This window comes from Strix aluco, chromosome 15 (genome assembly GCF_031877795.1).
Source record: "Strix aluco isolate bStrAlu1 chromosome 15, bStrAlu1.hap1, whole genome shotgun sequence".
Taxonomy (NCBI): Eukaryota; Metazoa; Chordata; class Aves; order Strigiformes; family Strigidae; genus Strix; species Strix aluco.
In genome coordinates, this window is record NC_133945.1 from 21,803,414 (window position 1) to 21,819,874 (window position 16,461).

The following is a 16,461-nucleotide window of genomic DNA, read 5'->3' on the forward strand; positions in this document are numbered from 1 at the left end:
TGGTCTGCCGTGAATATTTTCTACTCTGTCAACCTTTTATTTAAATGACATTTGGCTGCAGTGCTAAAAGTACAATATTGAAAATCAATAAGTGGAAAGTGTTTGAAAGCCAATCTAAATCAAATATTACAATATGGTGAAGTTAATCATCTGAAATTAACCTTATAACTGCTTGAATCACTCCAATCTATAAAGAAAATCAATATAGGCATATCAAACCCTACTCCAAGCTGCTGTCTGTTCCAGTTGACCATGCAAATGGAAAATAATAGCCAGTGGATGCTTATTGCTCCTTATTATACGTTAACATTTTGCATGGGCTGAGACAGTTGGACAAGGATTCCCCAGGGAGACTTGGCCATGAGACACAGCAAAGGCTCCCACTCTACAGAGACACTCCAACAGCAAACCCCCTCCAAGTCACTCTCCTGGCAGTTAATTTCAGAGCCGTGAGTGACTAACAGGCTGTTTCATGAGGAGAATTGATTGTCCCTGGATGAGAAACAGCTGCTCGAGCACAGCACCCTGCACCTTCCCAGGCTCCAGCTCAGCCCCAGGCTACGCCCAGGTTGCCCCAGTGTCCCGCTGGCAGCCGGCCCCATCTCCGGGCATGGGCACATGGGTCCCCACCAGCACTACCAGCGCCGCGGGCACAGCACCTGCAGCCCCCCGGGGCGCCAGCGCAGCCGCCGGCACCGCAGCACTGCGGCGGTCCCAAGCGTAACAGCCGCTGATGGGGCAGTGATGCCTCCCAGGGAATTCACCCCCCCTGAAGCAGCACCAGGTGCATCCTGCTCTCCCAGCTCCGAAGCGCAGAGCGTTACAGACCTGCCCCGGCAGCGAGGGGCCCTGTCTAGCCGCATCTCCAAAGTGGCCATCAACACGGCGTTTGCTAGGAGGCTCTGGGATATGACAGTGATAAGTGCTTTGATAGCAGATAGAAATCTATAAATAACAACAGCTTCTCTCAAAAACCTCATTTTAAAATAATGAAGACATTTTATAAAGTGACAAGTGTCTCAAATGTTGATAGTAAAAGCTGGGGGAGGCTCTTTTTCAAGTGTCGGAACAGATGCAAGGAGTGAGATCTCAGCAGCAACCTGCACAGCCTCAGGAGCCCAGGATTAGTCAGAGCCAAGCAGTGATCACAGGCTTTTCCAGATGCTGCTCATGGGCCCCAAATTCAAAGATGAATGAAGGTTCATGAGCAGACGCCATTGTCCAGGGACCGGGGCCACTTTGAACCGGTCCTGCCTGTGCTCAGAATGAAGAGCAGCACTTGCCTCCAAGGTCCCCTCGCTGGCAGACCTCCCCACGAGCAGCAGCTACCCCACGGTCAAAATATTTTCTGCATTACAATGAAAGAAGAAAATAGTGCCAATTTTCTAGCTGTCAATCTGGCACGTGTCAGCTCCCAACTCTTACTACGATACCCACCAACACCAGTAGGATTTCAGTGGCCATTTCCAAGCCCAGGGGTGGTTGGCAAGTTGGTTGCAAGGTGCTGGGTAACACATGGTGAAGGGAAGGTACCAGTGACCACTGCTGGCTGCACCAAACACTTCTGGATTGTTTTCGTTCATCTCAGATTGGATGAAGTTGGAAGGAAACAGGAATTTTGTCATCACCTGGGTGCAGGACTCAAGGCTGGGCTCAGGGTGACTCTGCTTCTTCCTTTCAGTCTCCTAAAGCTTGTGAGAGCATTGCTGTAACCTCATCCCCATGGGAGGGAAGGGACCCGCATGGCACCTCACGCTACTGTCCCTTGCAGGCTGCTGGCACAGGACAGGCCGTGGCACAGTTTGGGCCAGATCACCGTGACTCCAGGGGTGAGCAGGGCCTGGAGGTGTGAGTCTGAGCTAGAAGAGCACGAGACTCCCACCCAACTTGGGAGGGAGAAGCATGGGGCCGCTGGCTGCTCGTGCCAGTTGGCCTGGCAGCATGGACAGACAGACAGACAGCCCGCGGCAGCCACAGCCGTGCCACCGTGCCCATGCAGCCTGCGGCAGCACCTCCCCCGCTGCTCCCAATTAGCCTTTTGCTCAGCGTCCGTTTCTGAAGTTTTTCTTGCATTTCAGATCAAGATGTAAATGATGCTTTGCCCCAGAGAGAGGGGAGGAGAACACGTACTGAACCGGGCAGAAGCTGTCCCAGAAGTGAACGCGCTGGCTGGGAGGCTGGAAACGCTGGTTGAAGCAGCAGGTTGCCACAGAGTGATTAAGAACGGCCCTTTGATAGCGGAAATGCGTTTTAATGAGTTTTCTGCAGTATATATATCCCTTGGGGTCCTGTGGAAAGGCCTTGTACAATCCTCACTTGCCCTCACCCAAAGGGACATCAAGATGTGTAAAAAATGCTTCATTTTTTAATACTTGAAGCTGAAAGGGGTTTAAATAACTGGGAGCTTTCTCAGTGCTTAAGAATCTCTTCATTTCTTTAAATTACAAGGAGGAACTGCATTTCCAGAATCAATACTCAGAATTTACAAACAACTCTCCAGGTAAGGAGACTCAAAAGCAGAGCTTAGCTCTCAAGGGGGAGCACTGGCAGTAGCAGCTTCTGCCCAAACTGCAGCCCAGGGCAGTCCCGGCTGTGACTCCCGCAGACCCACAACACATGAGTCTGTTATTTTGGATTATAATTTATTTTAGACTTTGAGCTTTCCAAGGAAGGGACTGTATATAGTTTAGTGTGGGTAGGGAACACAGCAGCCAGGATAGAAAATCTGTGCCTGCTGAAGCCATGAGCTCCTGCCACAGTGCAGAGAGCAAAGAAACAATTGTTAGAGTCACAGCAAATATCAACATGTGGGGGTCTCGTTGCAGGAGCTCTGGGGAGGCTGCACTGCACTAGCTAGAAGGGTGCCACAGCTGGGAGAAGGGGTTTGCTGCCCCAGGCCTGGCTCTGGGCCTCAGCATCTCCTTTGCAGACCCTCAGAAAGAGGATCTGGGATAAAGGGCCCTGGAGCTGGCACTGCTGTGAGCTGCTCATCACCCGCAGCCACCGAGCAGAGGGGTCAGGCTTGGCAGCCGTTCCTCCACCTCCACCCCACTGGGCCCTCCCAGCACAGCCGGTGCAGTAAGAGGCAACGCAGAGAAGAACCGGGCGTGTCGGCGATTGCAGGATTGTAAAACAGAAGGCAGGGTTTTGCCCAATGTCACTAAACCCATTTACAGCCTATTGGAGGGGACAGTTGTCCCATTAAGAAACCAAAAGACATTCTGGCTTTCTTCAGCCTCAGGGCTTGGAGGCATGAAGCATTTACTGCCTAATTAAATTTTAATATACTGGCAGAGTACAGCTCTTCTTGTGAATCTGTATTGGACAGCATGCCAGCACTGCCTGCAGAGGCGGCGTAGGCTCCAGCTGCCCACGGCCCCACTGCCCACTCCAGCCTGGCACCGTGGGGACACAGCTGTCACAGCACCAGCTCCCCAGAGCCACCACTGCTGCCGCACACGGACACACCACCCAGGGAGTCTGAGCCTCTCTACAGCTAAAGGGAATCCGGGGGGGAAAAAAAAAAAAAAAAAAGACACAAGCACTGGGATGCTGGAGAAGACAGTGGCTCTGGTGACACAGTGGGGGGATGATGGTTTCCTGAGTGGATCTGAAGGACAGAGGAGATGGAGGCAGGGACCCAGCTGACATTCAGCAGGGCACCAGTCTACCACATGCACACACACAGAGTAATTTTGCACTTGAGTTTGTTATTTATTCTCCATTGCTTGCTAATAGGCTACACCTGAAGCCAAAGGGCTTTCTCTTCCCAGTACTGCTGCTCTTTTTTTCTTGCTACCTGAGGACTCCTCCATGGGCATCTCTGCTGTTTTTAACAGGCAGATGGCTGTCAAAAGGGCTGACCCTGCCCCAGGGAGAGGTTAACACCTTGCGCCAGCTTGCAGCATCCCAGGCATGTGCTACGAAGCTGCTCTCCTCATGCTCCCTCTTTGGCCCCAGCAGCATCTGCTCTCCCTCCACCCATGACCCACTGAGCCAGGGCGGGCCCTTGCCTGCCCCTGCTTTGCCAGGCCTGAGCTCCACCCTGGGCTGAGCCTTCCTCACAAAGCCTGCTCCTGCCTCTCCAGAGTCTGCTCTGCTGCTCCGTGCACCAGGACACAAACGGAGAGCCCAGCAGACAAGCTAACTGCTCCTGGGTGCCCCTTGTTACTCCTGCCACAGACCCAGCCCTTGCCCCAGTGCCCTCAACTCCCTGTGACACAACAGGGACCAGCAGCCCAGTGCCACCCCAGCCTGGACACAGCCCCCAGCACAGACCTGCCACGGCAAGCGGGCAGCTGGGACTGCTCAGCCTCGTCGAGGGTGACAAAGGGCCAGGGGTCCCCAGCCATTATTTCCTTGGTAAATAAATGCCTGAAAAGCACCCTGGTGAGAGCAGTTGCTGACAGATGGCCGGGACCAGAGACAGGTCCTGGTGCTAAAAACGCTATGATTTTTAAATGGGTGACTCATATGTTTTCATTGTGCCACAGCTCTCCCACCGTGAAGCTGCCTGCAAGAAATGTTCACACAAGCCTTCCAGAGCACTGTGCTGAAATAAGGTGCTGTCAAAACAGCATATATTTGTGCAGCTGCCACAAGGAGTTGTTATTATTGTATTTTTCTTTAATAGAGAGACAAGTGTGCTCCGGTGCACAGACTGGTAGCAATTGTCTGGCAGCACTGGGAAGCGAGAGGGAGCTGGGAGAGAATGATGGCCCAGGGCTGCCACAGGCACTAGGCAGAAACAAAGGGCTGAGTTTCTAAAGCAGAGGAAGGCAGAGCATTCCTGCTGGCCAGGTCACAGGTCCAAATGCCTTTGGAAAAGCTCAGCTTGACCACGGCAGGGGGCCCTGGGGAGGTACAGGCACCCCAGCCCACTGCTCCAACACTGGACATGGTCTCCTCTAAACACAGAGGTGCCTCCCTCCTGCACTCAGGGGTCTGCAGCCACGGCCACCACCCCCCAGCAGCTTGGGCTGGATGCAAGAGAAAACCTGCTTGGCCCGAAGGGATCAGTCATACATCCAACTCCAGAAAAATCACTGCTGGGAATGCTGGAGGGTGAAACAGCCTGCAGCAGCCGCTGCTCGCTCCCCTCTGTGCCACACATACATGTGCACACGCATACACACACACTCTCCATAGCTGCCTGCACACAAAGCAAAATGCCAAGCAATTGAGTAACTGTAACACTCAGTTTCAGTCCAGCCAGGGAACAGCCGGTGTTTGATCAATATTTTCCACAACAGCCACTTCCATGTGATAAATGCACTTATGGGGAAGACGAACAAATTAACCTTCTGGTGCAGATGGCAGCTACTGCCTGGGGAAAAAAGATGGCTCAATTCAGCAGGGAAGCAAGGGAAGGGCCACAGCCAGGATTCCTGCAAAACTGACCCTACGAGGCAGCATCAGGGAAGCAGAAAATCAGCCCCAGGAGTGCCCACCCACCCCAGTGTACGGGGAAGCTGGAACCGAGCCCGTCACTGCAAGTGTCATCTGGGCATCTCAGGGCAGTGGGGAGCAAGAGACAGTCATGCAGGGAGTGGGAGCAGCTGAACCAGTAGATAATATATATACTTGGGGCAGCTGATAGATGAAGACAACGGAGGAATTGTGCTGCAGCACTGTGCATGTGGGAAGATAAAAGGCATCTCGAAAAGGGCTTCCCAACATCAATCCTTCCACTGGTGACAAATCGTTTGGAGTCAGCGTAATTCAGCAACTGGCTGGATCAGAGATTACATCAGAGATTTCTCACCCACAAGGCAGTCGGATGCAAATGGCAGCAAGTGGAGATGTACCAAAGGGTACAAGTGTGAAAGGTACCATGCACAGGAGCTGTGCAGCCCCAGGAAAGTCTCGACAGAGGAGCCAGGGGACTGGCAAGGTGGAAAGAACAATTGACTTTGCAAGGAGAGGGAAGGCAGAGAGACCCAGCACAAAGTGAGTCCCTTCCACAGGCTGGCTATCCACAACCTGTGCCTTAGGACTGGAGAAGGCAAGACAGACTTCCCAAGCAGCAAAAAGAAAGTGAAAAGCTGGAGAAAGAGATCAGAAACCACATGGGGATGAAGACATCCATTTCTTTCTGACCATGTATCTGACCACTCAGGTTATTTTTACTCTTCTCCCAGCTGCAAACATGGGGTGAAAATAAGCTCTTACTTCACTGCTCTGTAATCCATCATGAACTTGAATTTGTCTGTATCTGAAAGCAACCTCGTGCTGCCTCAGCATCAAGAGCACAGCAAACACGATTCGTTATTGGACCCGGGTCCGTAAGCTGCCCAGGGGCTCCGTTTTCCTCCTGAACCTTGTCCTGCTGCTCCATCACTGCCAGGCTGCACGGCTTCGTGTCCCCATCGCTCTCGCTATGGAGACAGCGACAGGGGATGCTCAGGGGCCACATCCTGGGCAACACCCCCCAGGCTGGCTGGGTTTCTTCCTGTAAGATCTAAGCAGATTTTGCCTCCTGGAACAAGCAACAAGTGGAGTTGTGTACTCACATCCCATAAATGCCTCTCTGCTACTAGCAAAGCACAGTCCCAGCTGCCCCACAAAGTATCCCCAGCTGTATTCATTGTGCCATGCAGCAGGGAAAGGGCCACCAGCCCACCAGCCGGGCCAGAGCAGACTCCCAGTGCCCCCCCCTCGCCCCATCAGAGATAAACAGCTCTGCAGGCGGCCTCAGGGAGGGGTCCTTGTGGGCCGATGGGACCAGGAGACGCACTGCCTGGCTCTGACCTGCCCTCCACACAGGGACTCCTGACCTGCCAGGTCTAAAAACCTGCTCTGAAAAAGGTGACGAAGAAAAAAAATGGAGCACATGTGACCTAGTAATGGCAAACTACAAGTAAGAAGGGTTGAAAAATTCTCTTAAAAAGAGATGAAAAGATGAAATCATATTCTGGTTTTCTGCTGAAACAAATACACAGGGCATGATTTTGCTGGAAATTCATTAGTTTTCCACATATTCCCAGGAAGTTAATTTATCAACTAGTAACTGCATAAATAGAACAGGAAAAAATGCTGAAAGTAGATTAAACATTGATGTAAGTATATATTGATTTGAACATTCCTGTGCCTTTGCTTGTGACACATCAATAAAATTAAATAATATCTTAATAAAATGTCTTGGTAATTATGTCTTTTCCCTTGGGTAAGTATGCCCTCCAGCAATGTAATTAAAACCAAAATTACATTAACCCTCCAGTGACCATTTGACAAAAAAGTTAAGAGTCCAGTGAGTTCTCTGAGCTCTCACACTCAGCCAGATTATTCTTGGTGTACTCGATCCAGCTTTCGCACACACCTGCACACTCCACCTTCATTTGGACAGTGGCTCGAAGACACACTGTCCTCATTCACACCATTCAAATGGCAAGAAAGTCAGGTCCCTGCTCTGCCTGGGAAAACAAAGGTGGCTTGAAGGTTCATTCTGCTGGCGCTGGGAGGACCAGGCTCTGAGCCCCGCTGACCATCCCCTGGACGAGCATGCCGGCAGCACCCGAGCAGTGACAGGTCCGGGGCCGCAGGTGCCTCTCCAGCACAAGGTGGGATACAGCCCAACAGCAGCTCTGCCACGGGCACGATGCTCCAGACAGAGCTCCGCTGCGAGGCCACCCAGCTGCCTTCTGCCCTGGACTGGGGAACCGAGACAAGGCCAGTGGCTTCCCAGGGCTCCAGGACAAACAGCGCTGACCAGAGTGATCGCCCTGTGCTAGCCTGGCCCTGGACTCTCCCGAGAGAAAATCCATTTGCCAGTGAGATGAACAGGCCAGATGGGATGGAAATGAGCATTTACTAAAAGGTATTAGACAACCTTTTTAAAGTTTTGATGACTTAGAGCAAGCACAGTCTAATTATGGGTCTTGCTGGCAGTGCACTGAGGATACATGGAGCCAGGCTTCCTCTGGGTGTTGCATGTCCCAGAGAGACCCGAGCACAGCCCAGGGACACCAGGGAGGCTCCCAAGTGGCCTCACAGAAGGACGCTGGTTTTGTAACTGCTTCCTGCCTACAGGAAACTATTCCATTCCCTAGTTGCACTGTTTCTGAAGGGTGGCTGGATTGTTGCTGTGCTGGCTTATGATTCCCAGTTAAAACCAGCCAAAGTGCCAGATAACCAAGGCACAGATGACCAAGGCACTGCATCTGTCTTTCTGCAGGATTTTGGCCACACTCCAAATCCTGGCCTCTAGCACCTTACTCTTCACAAACTGTTCTTGTTTCCAGCCAGCCTCCCCTGGTTCCCCCTGCTCTGCCAAGACCAGCACAAAACCCTCCCTGCCGCCTGCTCCCATGTCTGTCATCTGCTCCCTCCATGACCAACACCTACAGCCAAAAACCAGCTGCCTGGACATGGTGAGTCACAGCCAGACGCGGTCTCACAGGTTCAGATTTGGGGTGAACGGTGCATGTGAGCTCTCTGGGGCAGAGGCAAAGCTCTGTGTGCTCTGCTCGGTCCCTCCTGCAGTGGGGCCCTGGCAGAGACAAGGCAGCCCATGTACGGAGACCCGCTGCCCCTCTCTGCAACCAGCCAGGCGCTCGGGCTCCTGCTCAGCTGCTCATGGCCAGTGCTGCAACATGAATAAAAAGCAGCAGCTTGCTGGCACATCAGGCAGAGAGCAGCAGCTGAAGACCAGGTGGGAGGATATGGCACTTGCCACAGCTCACAGAAACCCTCCCTCCCTTCCCCAAGAGCCAGCTGGGCTTGCCCATCTCATGCAGGTGGTGAGCACATGCTTGGGACCCAGCCAAGGCCCCTCCTCACACCAGCACAGGGGCACCTGCCACAGCTCCGATCCAGGAACAACCATCCAGAAATGTCACCCAGAATCTGTAATTCCCACGAGTGCTTGGAGCACGGAGGAGAGCCACTGTTAACACCTGGGGCTGCAAAACCCCTTGTCATCTCCCCTTTGGCAGCGACGAACGGCCGCTCACCCGCTGACGGAGCCACTGACAATATGACCTTTTGGGAACCACCGAGTAATCTGTTTGCTCTGACTCTGCTGTGTCATGCTGTCAGCTTGTCACCAGAACTTGCCACTCACACAACCTATTAGTTGTCCAATTTGTCTTTCTGTCATGGACCTTGATGCTCAGCCCAGTGACTTTGTGCATTTTTAATGCTCTCCTTACTTAATAAAGCACTACTTTGGAATTTGGTGGGTCAAGAAGTTGTCTGTCACAGCAAATCTCCCTCCTTGGCACTCAGTGTGTCCCACCATGCTGTGGCACCTCACCAGAGCTCCCCCACAGAACAGTGGCCACAGCCTTGAGGGGGCTGCCATGCAAAAACCATCTCCCAGCCTGCTCCAGAGACCTGAGGCCAGACACAAAGGCACCTCCTCTGCCTCAGCCAGAGATGGGCATGGTCCTCACCACCTCCAGGGCAGACAGTCCAGAGCTAGACAGACCTCGGCTTGGTTCTTGTACCTTTTGCTTCACTTCTGAGCTGCAGAGAGAGGGGGAGTCACAGGTAAGTCCTGCCTGAGAAACACAAGCGCAGCCAAGCACGGCTGCATGGATGGAGGGAGGCAACGGGGACATGGACCAGCTCCAGCAGAAGGGGACTTGGAGGCTTCTCCTCCTGTCCTGAGACTGTGATGGAGGGTGAAGGTGGTGTTTGTGTCATGTAGGCACATCTGCATCCCAGATTCTGTGTCCAGGACCTTGGGGTAGCTCCATGAGGTGTTAGACCCCAACTTCCAGGACTGAAGGCAGCAGGCACATCATCTCCCCCACCCCAAGGAGACAATCACAGTTCCCGATCAGAGCTGAACCCATCAGAGCAAAGCCTTTACATATTGGCTCATATCACGCAGCATGCTTTGAGGGGTGACTGTACCCTGTGCTGTGCTTCCGTGGGTGTTTTCATCTGAAGGCCTCGCAGAACTTTGCAGCCACTCATTAGCAAAGAAATTCCTGGCACCATCAGCTAATGAGAGAAGGGAGCCAGATGAAAAAGCTATTCCTGAAAACCTGGATCAATCCTGAATTCACAGAAAAGCTTTTTTCCTGCTTATTAGGGTTGGAACTAAAACAATCTGGCCAACTACTGTGCTATTTTGCATATCTAATAAGCAGATATTTGCCTGTTCAGATATAATTACAAAAGGAACCTTTAGTCATATAGTGAAGAGTCTGGAGTCTCTGCTTACTTAACTTTCCATTGAAATCCTTATAATACTGTGTGCTGTACTTTATCAGGCATTTAAACACCATAGTTAAAACCCCAGCATGACATTTTACACCTGACTTAACCAGCACTAGATTATCAGTTGTTGGCCTGAGAGTGCATTTTTTACAACTTGCTTTTCTCTGAACTTGCATTAAAGGGCCCTGGAAACCTACTGGGACTGAGAAGGCTCAAGACAGTAGCAACGTAACCTTACAGCTCTTGGCGTGCTAGTACAGACCATTAGCTGCAGATGTCCTTCTGAAGATCAAGAGCACTTCAAAGCCTCCTAAATTCTTCCCTAAGCTCCAGAGGCCTGGAACATTTGCACGGCTTACGCCAGCTGACCTTGATTCATAAGGCAGCACTCAGATTCAGACTAAGACTTCTGCTGAAAGTCGTTTAAATGTTTCCCATTCTCTGCCATGAAATAATCAGTAGACCTCATTTGCACAAATGTGCAAAGTTACATTTTCATTGTAGTCTGTCTTAGCAAAAGCAAAGCCTCAATGCTTTATCTGTAAAATTGTATATCTATAAAACACTGGGCACCACAAAGAGAACATGCTATATGTGCAAGAACTAAGAACTGTAAAGACCTATGGGAATCTGTTGCACACAAGCCAACTGGACAGCTTAAGTGGCCCAGACAAGCCAGTCCCTCTGATCTTTAACACAGTACCAGGACTGGGAGGATCCCCCTTCTCATCCCCAGTTCCAGCCATCCCTCCTCCTGCTGGCATACAGACCCCAGGCCTGACCCTCCAGCCTGTCCTACACATGTCCAGGGAAGGTTCTGGCAAAGGCAGAAGCTCAGCTGAGCTGCCCACAGACATCACACCAGTTGTGCAACACCTGCATAGGCTGTGGGACTGGAGGGGAACAGCGGCTGCCCTGCATCTCGTATGGGGTCCAGAAATTTGAGGGCAGTAACACAATGGTCAAAGTAACAACCCAGCTGCTCTGCTGATTTATCTTCCAGTGCAGACATTTCATTCCCGCACTGAAACACTTTTCCAGACAAAACAGATTCATCCAACTCTCAACCTACTGAACAACAAGGTTTTTCTAAGAAAAGCAGCAAAGTTGAAAATCCAAACTTGCTCTTTGTTCTGCCATGAAAGCTTGAAAATTAATTTATCTGGTGAGAATTTTCTGTGTGCTGAAGGACTTGATTTTTTTTTAACCTCATATAGCCTAGTAAAAGTCATGACTCTGCCTTTTGTTCAAGACTATGATCTTCACCTGCAAAGACAGGAGAGGCACAAGTGTGTTTCATGTGCCAGAACACTGCACTGTAACAAAGGGATTCTTCTCCTCTACCACCAGTGCATTAATGCAGAGAACTCTGAAGACAGTACAACGGGTGAAAGCCATGTCACAGCATTTCATGCCTCAAGGCTTCTTGCAGACAGTTGTCTTTACGATAAACTTGGGGGAGACTCCCCATCCACTCTAAGACAGCAGTGGAGACATTCCTGCTCTTCCTGACATTCTTGGGACCAGGCAGACTTACATTAGTATTTTCAAGTTCAAAAGAAACACTGAAAATAATACTGATTTCTGGGGACCATCATTAGCTAATTTGCAAATATTCTAGTGAGTGACAAGTGCTTCGGAATTTGAGGATCCCTGACAGTTCCTTTTGTCAGTGCTTACTGCCATAATATTAGTAGCAAAATAATGCTAATTCAGATTATTTAAATGCTTCATGAAAGAAAAAATGATCCCACTGCATCTGCATTGTCAAAGGCCAAGGGGTACTGACATTCCCCAGGGAGGCAGACACTGAATCTGTGCCTGTGAACTTGGTAGGGCAGGAATCCCTCGCACACCAAGCTCACACTACCCCTTTCCACCATGGACCTCCTGATTTACCAGAGTGACAACAAGGATAATTCATTCCATTGTTTTTAAGCAAATGAACTAGCCACAGCATAAACAGGACAGTCCAAAATCCAAGAAGCTAACATCAGAACACTAACAAAGACCAGACAGCTTGAGCAGCGCATGGGGAACAATGGCATTCTGGTGCAAAGATGGAAAAGCAGCCCAAATAGCACTGAGTTTTCGTGCCCTGGCAGCTCCTGCCAGTTACAGGATCACAAAAGGGCATCGATCTAACAGGAGTTTGTTCAGTGTCAGCTGTGACGGTGCTGTATGGGAAATTGATTTCTTCTTTAGCACATTCCCCTCCAATGGAAGCTGGCTCTCTCCATGGTGATGGGATGTGCTGATCAGTTTAACAAGCTGCCAATGGGATTATGCAGAATCATTTCATCATTTTCAGTAGCTGTGTGAAATGGCACCTGCCAGAAACACAAGTCTGCATGGACCTAACTGAAAAGACAAAGAGATATGAGCCCCAAAGCCTTACACTAAAGAGGAAAAGACACAGAGAGCATGAACGTCTTCAATATTTCAGAGTGGGAAAGTCCAGCTTCCCCAGAGGGTGGGCATCCCCAGAGCAGCTAGGCTTTCTAGGACAGGGAGGGATTTTTAGCAGCATGCATAACAAACTAATAGCAACACACCAGTGAGCAGCTACTGCTGCAGCAGCTCTGGAGGGCTGGTCAGCCCACCCGCACCAAACACCACCCTCCCTCCTGCAAAAACGTGCATCAGTACCACACCACACACCAAGGAAAAGCAAAGCAAGGTCACTGCTTGCCCTTCACTACTGTCAGGGACCCTAAAAAAAGAGCTCAGGCCCTCCTAGTGAAAGGTGAACAGCTCACCTAACTTCATTAAAAAAATAGGAACATTAGTTATTTCAGCCTTCCAGGGCAGGCATAAAGATAGATGAAAGGAATAAGGCAAGCTGGGAACATCAATAAATTACCGCAGCCTCTTATTGGCTGCAGTATTCAATAGTTTAAAATGTTTTCTGGTGCCTTAGGCAAGCAGAAGATTTGCAGAAATGCTGAGCCGGATGCCTGTGATGTATCATTGTCACTCATCAGCTGCTAAGTTGCATTTCCTCTTCCTTTCCATGCAGCGTGTGTAACTCGAACGGCCGCAGCAGTGAATTAGAGACGATATCTCTAGGCTAGCACGGGCTGCCTGGTGACTAAGTGTCAGGAGGACAGTCCCATTTCTGCTATTCAGAGACAGATGGGTAAAAGCAACAGAGACCTGGGTGCAAAGAAAGGGGCACACTTCAATTAAAGAGTCACTGATCACCCTAAAAGAATGGGACACCTTCCCGGGTGAGGTGACCTGCCTGCCCACATGCAGACCTCCCCGGGGCCAAGAGGGTCCCTGCTCCCCACGAGGACTCGCCCGTCCCCAGGCAGTGGGGGGATGTGCCCTGCAGCCCTGTGCAGAGCCCCTCGCTCCGCAGCTGTGTGGGAGAGCGGAGTTGACAGCTCAGGTCTCCACTACCAATGAGCAGCTGCTGGCGAGTCACAGATGGCATTTGGGACTTGTCCTGCCAAGCTCAGCAGCCCCTTGAGCAGTTTAATGGTGCCTCAGACAAGGGCAGCGGGGCCGTGCTGGGGCCAGCAGCGGCTTCCAGCGCTCCGGGGACACCAGGCCAGGAAGCACCTTCTGTGCAGGGACACCATCTTCTGCCCAGTGCCACATCCCAGCAGCACCCGGGGGCTGGGGGGATGCTGGCCTGTACCCAGGTCCCTGCTCCAGAGGAGGGCGAGTGGCAGAGCAGGGATGGGGACGGGCTCTCCAAGAGGAGGATCTGCCCCACAGCCCATTACAAACGGGGCTTCTGCTGAGGGCAGGACAGCAGAGCCCTTGCAGTGGGGCCAAGGGGGAACCAGGTCCTCGCTGCCCTGCAGCATCAAAGTGGGGCTCATTTTTCTGGGAAAGAACTCAGCCACCATTTGTATGTAGAGAGCCCATGGAAACACCAAGCATGGAGAGAAGGGTTTGTGGAGGACTCAGTCCAGCCCCAGAAGGCGTACGGGATGCGACAGGCCTGTGAGCCTGCTCGTACAGAAGTGCTTGAAAGCATCCTTGCAGCAGCACGGGGAGAACCTGATCCAATTAAAACCGATTTTGGCTGGCCTGCTCCTAGTGAGTGCCATATATCTGCACAGATGATTTTCACAAACGTAGTGGACTACTCCATGTGGCTTTGACTGCTGTTGAAAATATTTAATAAACTCTGGAATATGAATCACTACCAAGGACCCTGAACATTAATTTTAGTCACAGTTGGCCACACTGTATCACCCTATAAACACCTCTCCAGTTTCAATTAACATTTCTCTATCTCCTGTCTCACTGAATATTATATTTAATTTAAGAGGATTGGTAAAGATAGTTTTCACACTTCACAGGAAAGCATAATGAAATAATTATACCTGTACCTACAAAAAGCATGAGGATATTGCATAAAGAGCTTTAAAGTCATCTGAAGCAAAAACTTCTCCAGGAGACCTTCATTCTTCAGCTCCTGAGGCTACCGTGCAGGTGTCTGCCACCCCTGCTCTCTGTCCGCTGCCAGACACCTGCACTGTCACCGGCTCAACCAGCCACATCCCAGTGGAACCAGGACATCCCGGGGCTCCCTGCTGGGCCACCAGCCAAGGCTGCTGCATCCCCCTGCGGGGACACTCAGGACACACTGAGGGCCAGTGGACAGGAGCTGGAGGCTCGTGGCTCCTGGCTGCACCCTCTGCTCAGAGGACACGAGATGCCCACACATTTCTGCTTCCCATCCTCTCCCCTGGGTCACGCTGTGGAGCTCGAGAGCAGCACCTTTCTGATCTCCTCTGCCACCGCTTCCCACATCGCCTGCCTTCAGGCAAGCCCTGAACCATGCAGGACTCTTTTCTCCAGCAAAAGCTGGCCTGCAAAGCACAGCTCATGCTCCCCAGCCACCGCAGAGGGAGTTCAAATCTGCCCTGAAGGACAGCCCTCCAACCTGAACTGGCTGTGGGCAGGCAAGGTAACATTTCCCAGACAAACCAGGGCCCAGAAGCTAAGTCCCTCAGGGAGAATGCATAGAGCAAAACTTTAGTCAGAGAGCAGATCACCAAGAGAGAAGTCTATCCAAAACCCTAAACACACCATCTGAGGAAAGGAGTTCGTCCTTGTGTCCCATGATGGAGCTAAAGACACATTCTCTTCGTGAACGAGACCTATGCAATGCTGGGCAAGGCAACCAGGCACAAGTACCAGTTCCCAAACCTCTGTCTTTCACTTCAGGGCCAGGCTTTAACCTGTGCCTTCCCTTAGGAACAACACTCAAAAAGCAGGGAAACCAGTCATAGCACTGAACATGCACATGTAACTAAATATTCCCCCATTCGCACACAGCTGCTCTGTGCTATTTGCTTGGGGCAGAGATCTGTAGCCCCAGTCTTTGCTGCTCCAGTCAAGTGTTCACAGCCAAAGCACTGAGCTTTCAGATGTCTGCAATCCCCAGACACGTTACGTACAAGGACTAGGACACAAGAAGTTCCCCCTTCGGTGCTGAGGCCTCTGCCTGCAGGTTTTTTTACATCCCTTTGCTCATCCCCAATAGCAAATCTCATATTTTCACTGTAGCCACTGGTTCCGCTGCCTTTGGGCCAAGCATAGGTCCCTCTGCCAGCAGTTGTCAGAGGAGCAGAACAGTTTTGAAGCAAATTCCCCAATCTTCCCCAATCCTATGCATTGGTTTTATTTGCTGAACAGCTTTAGTACAAGAGAAAAGGTTTCTTCCAGAGAAAACTAAGCCAGAAACTCTTCTCCAGGCGCACATCTGACACTTCCAACCCACAACCGGGGCACAGTGGACCAACCAAATCACTCGTCAGCCTCAAAACACACACCTGGGCAGGGCATGGGAGGGAGGGGAGGCAAGACTAAGTCTAGTCCCACATAAAGCCTCCTGACTGCACATGCAGGAGGTGTGGGGGCCTCAGCAACAACTGCTGCAGTCTGACCCCCTCCTGCCACACACAATTGCAGACCCTGAACGTGCCAATGCCAAACCTACCCACCCAGCTGGCACCCCAGACACTTCGAATGAAGAATCTCCTGGTAGCTGTCTTAGTCCCCCCAAATCCAGCTGTAATTTCACCTCGCCCTTAGCCCCGCAGGGCTGTACAACCATGTCTGGCTTGGGGCTGCCAATGTCATCTGCAGATCTCCTAACCCTCCTCCTCGTTTCTGATGCTGTAACAAACACCTTCAGAACAAACAGAGTTTTCCCATAGCAGAGTCAGAAAAATTGATGGTTTGTCCTCACCTATAACCTCATTTGCAAGAAAGCAGTAGCCCAGTTTCTCAAAATCATAGAAATTTAAGACTGTAAAGGACAGAAGA